Source organism: Abramis brama, assembly GCF_963993115.1.
Source record: "Abramis brama genome assembly, chromosome: 12".
NCBI classification, from domain to species: Eukaryota; Metazoa; Chordata; class Actinopteri; order Cypriniformes; family Leuciscidae; genus Abramis; species Abramis brama.
Window position 1 is genome coordinate 6,560,985 of NC_139974.1, and position 11,421 is coordinate 6,572,405.

Sequence of the window (11,421 nt, forward strand, 5' to 3'; positions counted from 1 at the left end):
GCTTTACAAGTACATCCACAAAATGAAGCATAAAATCTCATATTGTTGGCATTTAGATTTTACTGCAGTAGATTTGCCACCTTAACCAACGTGGTTGAACGACCAATTTGACAATACTTTTGACAATACTTTGACAAAACCAAACTCCAGGCAGGAAATGTGTAACCAAACATGTTGATCAGCGGTTTGCAGAAGCAGCAATGGAATCGAGAGATTTTTGCAGGTTGTGCAAAAAAAAAAAAAAAACATGAAAGTGAGTGGTATTTACACCCACTCGAGCGATTTGTTTGCTAAACTAAAGAAGCCATTGAGCATCATCGAGAGGTTAAAAGGAATTGGATTGGATTAAACCTGCCAATAGCGCGCCAGGTGGATAAGCCAGTTTGTGATTGGTCCCCGCAAATTTGTAACGGAAGCAGGATAGAAGAATGTACAGGTTTCCAGCCTGAGCTGCAGGGCGAAATCAAATCACAGATCGGGCTGGGTTTACCCATGCAGTCTAGACATGAGGACCATTTCCAAAATAATTAAGTAGGGTGTATAGATGTACACTTCACACAATGTTTATTTTTTGTTATGGTAATAAACCTTCATTTAGGCCTACAGTTAGGGTACATTCATTTGTATCGCTAGTTTTGACTGTTAATCTTAGATTGTCATCTTCAAAAAGACATTACATTTGTCTTCTATAGAAGACTAGGAATAATGTAAATGTCACTGCAAAACCAGTTTGGAACCTCAGTCAATCCTTGCATCAATAGAGCATCATATATAAATGTCTATTACTGAAGTTCAGTTATGTTCTGTTAGCTTTATGAAAATTAACAAACTGCCACATTCGACTAAGAGCTATTACTTGCTAATTTATTTACAGAGTTTCTTGTTTGTTATTAGTAGTTAAAGGGTTAGTTCACCCAAAAATGAAAATTCTGTCAGTAATTACTCACCCTCATGTTGTTCCAACCGCGTAAGACCTTCGTTCATCTTCGGAACACAAATTAAGATATTTTTGATGAAATCTGAGAGCTGATCACTTCTCCATAGGCTGCTAGGTGACCGAAACTTGCTGGCCCAGAAAAGTTATTAAAGAGATCGTTAATATAGTCCAAGTGACTACAGTGGCTCAATCTTAAGTATATCAAGCGACGAGAATACTTTTTGTGCGCAAAAACAAACAAAAATAACGACTTTATTCCACTATTCATTTCCTTCTCTCTGGGTCTCGTAGTGTTTTTGCGCTGCGCGTCTGTGTTACACGTCACCACGTAGGCAAGTTTCGGTCACCTAGCAGCCTATGGAGAAGTAATCCAGCACTCAGATTTCATCAAAAATATCTTAATTTATGTTCCGAAGATGAACGAAGGTCTTACGCGGTTGGAACAACATGAGGGTGAGTAATTACTGACAGAATTTTCATTTTTGGGTGAACTAACCCTTTAATAGAATTTTAATAGTGTGTTACTCATTTGCTACTGTGTAGTTATCCATTAATGACGGAACAGTATTCTAAAGTGTTACCCCACAAGTTAATATGTCGTGACTCGTGGCCGTGACAAAACTAAGTGAAACTAACATGTCCCTTCCTGGTCACCATGCTATAGACATTTTATATTTTATTTTATTTATTTTTGCTTAATAATAATAATACTAATAAAACACCTCCTGAGGCGTAATCACCATTCAACTGTTTGGGAATACATTTTTAACAGTTTTTTAAAGTTTTTTTAACATAGCCAGCTTAAAAGTTTCCGGTACATATCCTAGAGACAAAGATGAATTAATGATATTAAGAAGAGGATCTGTGACCTCTGGGAGCATCTCTTTCAGTAGCTTAGTCGGTATAGGGTCTAACATACATGTTGTAGATTTAGATGATTTAACGAGTTTAGTAAATTCTTCCTCTCCTATAGCAATGAATGAATCAAATTTTCCCTCAGGGAGACTACAATGCACTGCCTGATGCGATACTGTAGTAGACGGTTGCATAGTTATAATTTTCTCCCTGATATTATCAATCTTATAAGTGAAGAAGTTCATAAAGTCATTACTGCTGTGTTGTTTAGAAACGTCTGGGGTTGAGGTTTTATTTTTTGTTAGTTTAGCCACTGTTTCAAATAAATTCCTAGGATTATGTTTATTTTCTTCTAATAGGTTTGAAAAATAAGCAGATCTAGCAGCTTTTAAGGCCTCTCTGTATGCAATCGTGCTCTCTAGTTGCGCTCCATTTTTCTGGCTGCTCTCTTAAGGGAATTCTTTTTAAAAAGTAATCGCATTTACTAAATGTCTCTTCTCTTCTCTTCTCTTCTCTTCTCTTCTCTTCTCTTCTCTTCTCTTCTCTTCTCTTCTCTTCTCTTCTCTTCTCTTCTCTGACGACGTAACCTGTCACTCACAATCAAGTCCTGCCCTAAAGAATTTAATGCAGACTTAAAAAGTTTTTCCTTGCATACTGGCTTTGACATCACAGCTCAGGATAGTAAAGAGTCTGAGGTTGGATTAGAGCATAGAGATGAATTAATTGCTGTAAAACAGATTGGTTTTAAGTGATACATCATCATGTATGTTTTAAGAGGATAGATAATGAGAACAAATGTTAGACAAACCATAAGACTTTCCTTTATCTTCAGAACAAAAATAAAGATATTTTTAATGAAATCTGATTTATGTCCCTCCATTGCACGTGCAACCTCATTGGTTCTCGCATGTCAAGCAAATGTGCTTGAGCTTCTGTTGCCATATTTGAGTGCTGTAAACATTGTTCGCTGATCAATGTTTATATGTGAATAAAAGCCTGGATTAAATGTGGATTAAATGTGTAAGATGAGAAAACGGGAATCCTATTTTCTGCGTTGTAGAATGTTGCAAATGTGTACATATTACGATATTTTTGACAGATTATTTTGTAATGATTATTTTTAGAGCGTGAATCCAGGATGCCAGAAATCACCGGAGGCTGTTCTTTAAAGAAAAACTCTTTACATTTAGTAAAAGTTTCTAAAACTTCCGAAATGGCGAATGGGATGCTCAACGCCAGCACAGCGAGGACGCTCATGATAAACAGACGCATATTCATGCAGAACTTAATCACAAACCCAAAATTAAAGACGAACTGATTATAGAAAATTAAGTAGGCCTGTAGACTTTAGTTCCACAGCAAGTCTCGCTAGTCAAATTAGCAGGCTCTGTTCTCGCACACTTAAATAGTTTAGCAGCAAAGATGATGATCTGTCATATACTCATATTCACACATCTACTGTAAACCTGTGAACCCACAGGCTTTAAAAATAGAGCTGAAGTGTGAGTTTTCTTTTTACACATGATCTACTCCTACATGATAAATATATGCATCTTATATACCCTGCATCATATTATATATATATATATATATATATATATTATGAGGGATAATATAGAGCGAGGCGGTTGTTATAGCGAATCTATTAGATTCTATAAGAAGTCTTGAATCAGCCTGAAGGGGTTGTATTCGCTATAACAACTGCCTCACTCTACATCATCCCGCTTATTACATGGCTACCTACCAAATAAATCAATAATTTGACACAAAATATTGATTTAAAAAGGAGTTTATTGATTTAAAAACGATTGTATTGCTTCCGCTAAAGAAAATAGTCTGTTCCATCTCTACGGTTAGAATCCTGCGTCCATAGCAACACTCTGTTTTTCATGGCAACGGTGTGTTATCCTTAGCAGCGGTGTGTTATCAAGAAATAACAGACCGCATTCTACATTAGAATTCAACCAAGCCATGATGTAATATATATATATAAATACATATATATATATACTTTCAGTGGCGGCTGGTGAAAAATATTTTAGGTGGGGCTGTGTCATATTCAGCCGGTTTTAATAGTCTGGAAACCATGTGAGTCTTTTAGCGTAGTGGCTCCGAGCTTCCTCAAGACATCCGTCAAACATCCACCCTTCTCTCCTTCAAAAACACATTTTGTATCTGAATATTACTCTTCAGCTCACAGTCTGTAAATTCTACATTGTTATTGATATGCTATTTGTTCGAATCCCTCTTTGTTTGTATCTTTAACCTAACTTTGTAAGTGACCTCTGAATATTAGGCCTACTTTCTGGCCTTGATATGTGTATTGTGCTTTGATGTTTATTTTGTTCTATTCCTTAACCCAGTCCCAGTGGTTCTCAAACTTTTTAGAGCTGTACCCCAAGAGGCTTTTAACATCCTTCTGCGTAAGCTACCCCCACTCTTCAATCACACTTTTTTCAGTAAGGGACAATATTTGCCCCCTTAAATCGGGGTGTTCGGTTCTTACAATTGATTGGTTGGGTCCTTACATGCGCTTCGTGAGGCACACTAGCACACACACGCAAGGTCTCTCGCTCCCTCTCTCTAACGTTACACGTTCTTCCCCCAGTAGACGTAGAATCCACAGCTAGATCAATGTGAACTATGATTACAACAACCATCATTTGAAGTGTCACACAGTTCTGAAATTATCGTACATTATAGGATTTTTTCCATTATTGATCGTATATCGTACAGAGGTCAAAATGATCGTACAAATACGATAATTATCGTACATCTGGCAACACTGCCGCTGTCTGACGAGATAGGCCGCAGCGTGGGGCGCTAACAGAATCGCCCAGCACCCTAGCGCCCTCTATTGGCCAGCCGCCCCTGACTACTTTTGAATTTAGAACTACATGGAAGTTTCCACATGTCTTATTACCTGGGGCCTGACGTAATGGGCAAAATGGGCATTACACCATTTTCCACGCACATATTGAGATTTATAAAAAAAAAATCAAATAAATAAACCGTCCGCACACTAGGTTAGACCAAGCCTACCTGAATGGACTTAAAGGGGGGGTGAAACACTCATTTTCAGTCAATCTCATGTTAATCTTGAGTACCTATAGAGTAGTATTGCATCCTTCAAATCTCCAAAAAGTCTTTAGTTTTATTATATTTATAAAAGAAAGATAGGCTGTACCGAGTCTTTACGGAAAAAAAACGAGCGGCTGGAGGCGTGCCGTGTGAGCGGAGCTAAAGCTGTGCTAACGCGCCGATAGCTAACAACACAGAGACATTTGAAGCAGATTTACTCACCGCCTGCAGTTCCAACGCACGACCGTGAACCTTTATCGTTGGGACTGCTCCATCCTTAAGCATTAGACGATCTGCAAATCCGGCGTTGAACTGGGCTTTGTTTATAAAACAATCATCGTCGAAATGCAGGGAACAAACAGTCTTACACAACTCCGTTGACGTTCTGGAAAAACAATCTCCATCCACTGGTCCCTTAACGCTGGGTTCTTTGGGAATCTGTGCAGGGTTGTCTTGCCCTGGCAACCAAAAACCCACTTCTTTGGTGACACTGACTTCCCTATAGCCGAGCACAGCGCTTTGATGAGGAAGTGCTTTCGCTCTCGTCTCTTGGTCTGGTCTACGGTTGCGCGCGCGCGCGCCCGCGCTCTTCCGGGAGAAGTGCCCTTACGACCCATATAAGGAAATTCCGCGCCATCTGACGTCACACAGGCCCATACTCGAAAAAAACTTTCCGAAACTTGTGACAAACCGGAAGGAGCATTTTTGGCACAGAAATACTCCTTCAAACGTACAATTTAATTTTTTAAACTTTGTCCATGTTTAGCATGGGAATCCAACTCTTTAACAGTGTAAAAAACTCAGTATGCATGAAATAGCATTTCCCCTTTAAATTCCCTGTATATTAAATAATGTAGAAATATGTTCAGTTGAGTACAGTTGAGTTCTGGCTGGTTTCCTTCGGGTCATTTTGGACAGTGTGTGGTGTGTGGAGCTGTCCGTGGTGCTGCTCGAGACATTACAGTCACACAAAAGAGGTTAAAATAGTCTAATGTCCACAAATATAGTATTAATAAATATAATTTTAGATTTTACAATTTTACTAAATATTTTATTAATATACAACTTATACAAACACTAACCGTCAACATTTTGAAATAATTACGAAGTTTTTGTGATTTTGAAAGAAGTCTCTTCTGCTCACAAAGGCTGCATTTATTTGATAAAACATTCAGCAAAAATAGCAATATTGTGAAATAGTACACTTTAAACCAACTGTTTTATATGTTCATATATTTTAAAACGTAATTTATTCCTGTGATCAAAGCTGAATTTTCAGCATCATTACTCCAGTCTTCAGTGTCACATGATCCTTCAGAAATCATTCTAATATGATGATTTGATGCTCGAGAAACATTTCTGATTATTATCTGTGTTGTTTTTTATTTGTGAAAAACATTATTCAAAAGTATTTAAAAAAAGAGTAATCTTATCCAGCAAGGATGTATTAAATTGATCTGTAAGGGATCCACTGGAGGCAAGTGTAGATGAGAACCCAAGTGTAGTTTATTTAAACAAAACATAACAAACACAGACAAAAAAAAAAACGAGGACATGGACTCACACAACAGTGGTCACAGGAAACAATACTTGACCAAGACACATGGCAAACATGAGGGCTTAAATACACACAAGACTAATGACAAGACAAGGGACACCTGTGAACAATGAAACAATCAACCAATGGCAGCATGACACAGACAAGGGAACACATGGCAGGATCACATGACTAACAGGGAATCACATGACAAGACACAGAAACATGACATGAACAAAACCAAAACGTGACATGATCAAAAACAGCAAAGACATTTATAATGTTACAAATGATTTCTATTCCAACTAACTGTTGTTTATTAAACTTTGTTTGTCAAAGAATCCTGAAAAAAAAAAAACTGGATCACGGTTTCCACATAAATATTAAGCAGTAAAAACTGTTTTCAACATTGACAATAATAAGAATCATTATAAATAACTGAGCACCAATAATTGATAATAATTAAGCAGCAAAGAGGGTAATATTAGAATAGTAATATTAAAGCTGCAGTCTGCAGTTTTTCCTCTTTGTCGCCATCTCTGTTCGAAATCTGCAATTGCAGTTAAGAATAAGAATTTAAACCGGAAAATGTCGTCTGAACAAGTAACATTCACTTTTGTTCTGACCAAGTAAAGGGAAAAAAGCAGTGCAGTAAATCGCGCCGATTAAATCTAACGATCGCTTATCATATCACTCAAACCGTGCAAATTATACTTTGTTCTCAAATTGTTAATGTTAACAACATCAGCATTGCGTGACTACATTTAATGCCCTTCGGATATTTGTCCTTGTTTTCGCACGGGCCGGTTGCAGTTTTTCTCCAAAGTCCGAAGTCTTTCGCGTTTTACAACGGGTGAATCTTCAGTTGTCACTGGTGATTGTCGTTTGAACCTTTCTGGATCCGCCATCAAATTGATAAGTTTAATTATATCAAGTGCTGTGAGAAAAGGCTATAAATCTCCACCACCAACATCCTCACACTCATAGTCTTCTAGCCGAGACTCTTCTTTATGTGGACAGATGTGACGTAATGACGCAAAGACATGCTCGAATTTCCCGCAGAAATCCACCAGTACACTGGAATTAAATACATTATTACAAGCTTACCGTTTTGAATCGAGCTAAGGCAAGCAGAGAGTTTTGAACACTGTCTGGTTATGTACTTGCTCACAAATTTATTTTGGATAATTTTTAACCCAAAAAAGCTACGGACTGCAGCTTTAATATAATAGTAATATTAAATAGCATATTAGAATGATTTCTGAAGGATCATGTGACACTGAAGATTGGAGTAATGATGCTGAAAATTCAGCTTTGATCACAAGAATAAATTAATACATCAAATGTGTTTGGTTAGCATGAGGTCAGTTAGCTTCTGCTGGTAAAAGGCTAAATGCATCTTTCTTCATTGACATCCTTTCAAAAACAGGCTACACTTTGGAAACACCTTAAAGGGTTAGTTCACCCAAAAATGAAAATTCTGTCAGTAATTACTCACCCTCATGTTGTTCCAACCCCATAAGACCTTCGTTCATCTTCGGAACACAACACTTAAGATATTTTTTATTAAATCTGAGAGCTGGATCACTTTTTTTTGCGCACAAAAAGTATTCTCGTCGCTTTATAAACTTAAGATTGAGCCACTGTAGTCACTTGGACTATATTAACGATGTCTTTAATGCATTTTCTGGGCCAGCAAGTTATAATGTCTTAGAAGCCTATGGAGGAGTGAGCCAGCTCTCAGATTTAATCAAACATATCCTTATTTGTGTTCCGAAGATAAACGAAGGTCTTACGGGGTTGGAACAACATGAGGGTGAGTAATTACTGACAGAATTTTCATTTTTGGGTGAACTAACCCTTTAAACCTGGTAATGCTGTTCCATTAATAAACACTCGAGGGCGCCAAACACTTGCAAAATGTGAGTGTAAACCCAGAGAAATGTGTCCAAGGTAATAAATAAACTTCGAAAGACAATAGATAGTGTATTGAGCTCATTTTGAAAGGATGAGCTTAGAATAAATGGTTCAAAACACTTTGTAAAACCTGATGAGTGAATACATATAAATAGGCAAAGATACATTGTTCAACACATATTTACATTAGAATGTGTGTTTATTTTTGTCCAGACTGTTATTGATTTATTTTAGATGTTCTGATTTATTTATTTAGGATCTGTATTGGATTATAGTGTATGTTTTCAACATCATAAATATTAAGATGAAGACTTTTTTTTTTTTTCATATGCCACTGTAATGATTTTGGTTTGCACTTACAAAAAAGGCTTCAATTGTTAACATTTGTTAACTACATAAGTTAATGTGAATTTAAAATGAACTGTACTTCTATCATTTATTGATAATGTAAATTTTAACATTTACCAATGTATTTTAAAAATAAAATGTCGGCATGAAGCGGAAGTTTCGATAGTCTTTTTGTCCTATTGTGACGTATATCCGAGTGAAACAGCTTCTCGAAAACAAGAAAAAATGAAGAACGGGGCTTGATGTTGTTAGTGGGGAATTGATTGGATGGTTGTGGTTTGCTATTGGTGGATCTTATGTGAGTGACAGGTTGCCCCGTCCCGTGATTTTGATTAAAGTTTAAGAGGGCACATGAATAAAAAAATAAAAAAATGATGTGCACGGATAAATCATAATAAATACTGCAATATTTCATGAAAACAACAATTGTTGTTTTAACATTTTAACATGATAAAATGCACTGTGAACTGACATAAACAAACAATGAACAATTGCATTTTTATTAAATAAACCAACAATGAATAAAAAAAATAAAAAATAAAAAATTGCTATAGCTAATGTATTAACTGTTAACAAATGAGTTCTTTATTGTAAAGTCTTACCTTATTTTGCTTGCCAGATACACATTTTGAAATAGTCTATCAAAGGTGCCGTTGACCGTCGGTGAGATTACATCACTTTCACCATGTTCAACATAATTTGTCACTTGTTTTTGCTGTCCTTAGGTTCAGCATCAAAGTGTGTGTCATTTTGCACACAGGTACACAGATCCTGATCTTTATCTCCTGAGTTTCACTAAACAGGAGGGATTCATCACAGAGGTCAAAGTCATTAATCTGACTGCTGAAACACACACCAGGAGTGTGAGCCAACACGGCATTCCCTACACCAAAGACACCAGAGGATCACATACCAAAACCACGACACACAGACACACACACATTTTGCTGTGGCACAATTGGGTGAAGGTCATTTCCTGCCAGCATTGAAACTCAAACCTGCAACCTTCAGGTTACCAGTCTGATACTCTAACCATTAGGCCACGACTGCCCCATGTTTGAATGTTTAAATATGTCATAGCCTCTATAAAAAGATGTAATATTATATGTTTGTATTCTCCAAGAGAGAAGAATGAGGCTGTCTACTATTGCTTTACAAGTACATCCACAACATTAAGCATAACATCTCATATTGTTGGCATTTTGCTGCAGTAGATTTGCCACCTTAAAAAATAAAATAAAATCACCGTATGTCACATATGGACAGGACAATACTGCACTTATATGAAGAGGAAGTGTATAGGGTTTATAAGTCCAGTGATCCCCTACTGGTAGATGCTGGAACTGCACTATTATCAGAACAATATTCTCATTTGACAGCATTTATAGTTGTGCATTCTGACTTTTTATTTTATTTTGCGTATGTTATATTAATAGCAAAAATGTATCATATTATAGTAGATGTTTGACCCAGAACCCCGCATGTGGACGGGTGAACTACTAATATTTGATGTAACGGGTGGAATAAATGTGTCATTTGCAGTGTGGGTGCGGGTCTGGAATCGATAGGCACAGGCGGACTGCGGGTCCGATAGCCAAGACTATTCATACTCAGTTCAGTACCCACTGATATATGCAGCTGCTTTTGAACAGTCCTGTGTTTATTTGTGTTCATCTTCTTTAGTCTGAAGACCATCAAAGTTTTCTATTTACAACACAGTTTGCAGCGTTGAGCATTTTAGCAAATTGTGATTGACAGCTTCAGTCATTATAAAGGGAGCGTTCAATGCTCGCTTACTGTATAAAGTATAATCTATTCACCATAAAAAAATAAAAATAAATATATATATATATATATATATATATATATATATATATATATATATATATAGTTCTCTTACGAGAGGTTCTCTCGTATTGCGTAAGTTGCTTACGCATCGGGAAAGTCTTCTTTCTTCGAGATCTGAAGCCAAAAATTATCCTTAATTTTGTATTCATTGTCAACGCAGTGCGGCAGCCGGCAGACCTAGGCAGGCTGTATAAGCGTGCTCATTGGCTGCTCGGCGGCAACTGCTTAAGCCTATCAGTGAGCACTCTGAAACGTGGCCACCAATGAGGGCTTCGCGCCCTCCACACCCTTCTAACCGTCAGAATGGGTGTGGCCAGCGTGTATATAACCAGTGCTCACAGGCTAAAAATCTGATTTTCTTGTCTTCAGCGAAGCTCTTCGCATCGCTGGATCTTGAGAGCCGCCGCCGTTGAAACCAGCGACCAGCAAGCCTAGGACAGCGCCTGAGGAAGCCGGCCGCCTTCGCCGCCTTCAGCCTTCCGTGCCTGCTACGCTATCCGGCGTCATATCCTTTACTGCTGTGTGTTCGCCTACTGCGACACACGTTTTCTCTCTCTCTAAAAGAGCACGGGGCGTTTTTCTCAAAATGCCCCGTTTTTCCTGCGGCTCGTGCCGCGCTCCGCTCAGCAACGGAGACCGCCACCTCATCTGCGCTCTCTGCCTGGGCCGCGAGCACGCCGCCACCGCACTCTCCACGGGCGGCTGCCCTGAGTGCGAGGAACTTTCAATGTCGACCCTGCGGGCTCGACTTGAAGTTTTTGACCAGGATGTCGCTCCGCCTGTCTCTGCTGGGCCGCGCAAAAAGAAGCGCGCTCACAGCGACCACCGGAGACCGACGAGGCGCTTAGAAGCTCGCCGGATCCTCTCCCTTGAGCTTCCCTCTCGCCTTCCCCGCCCC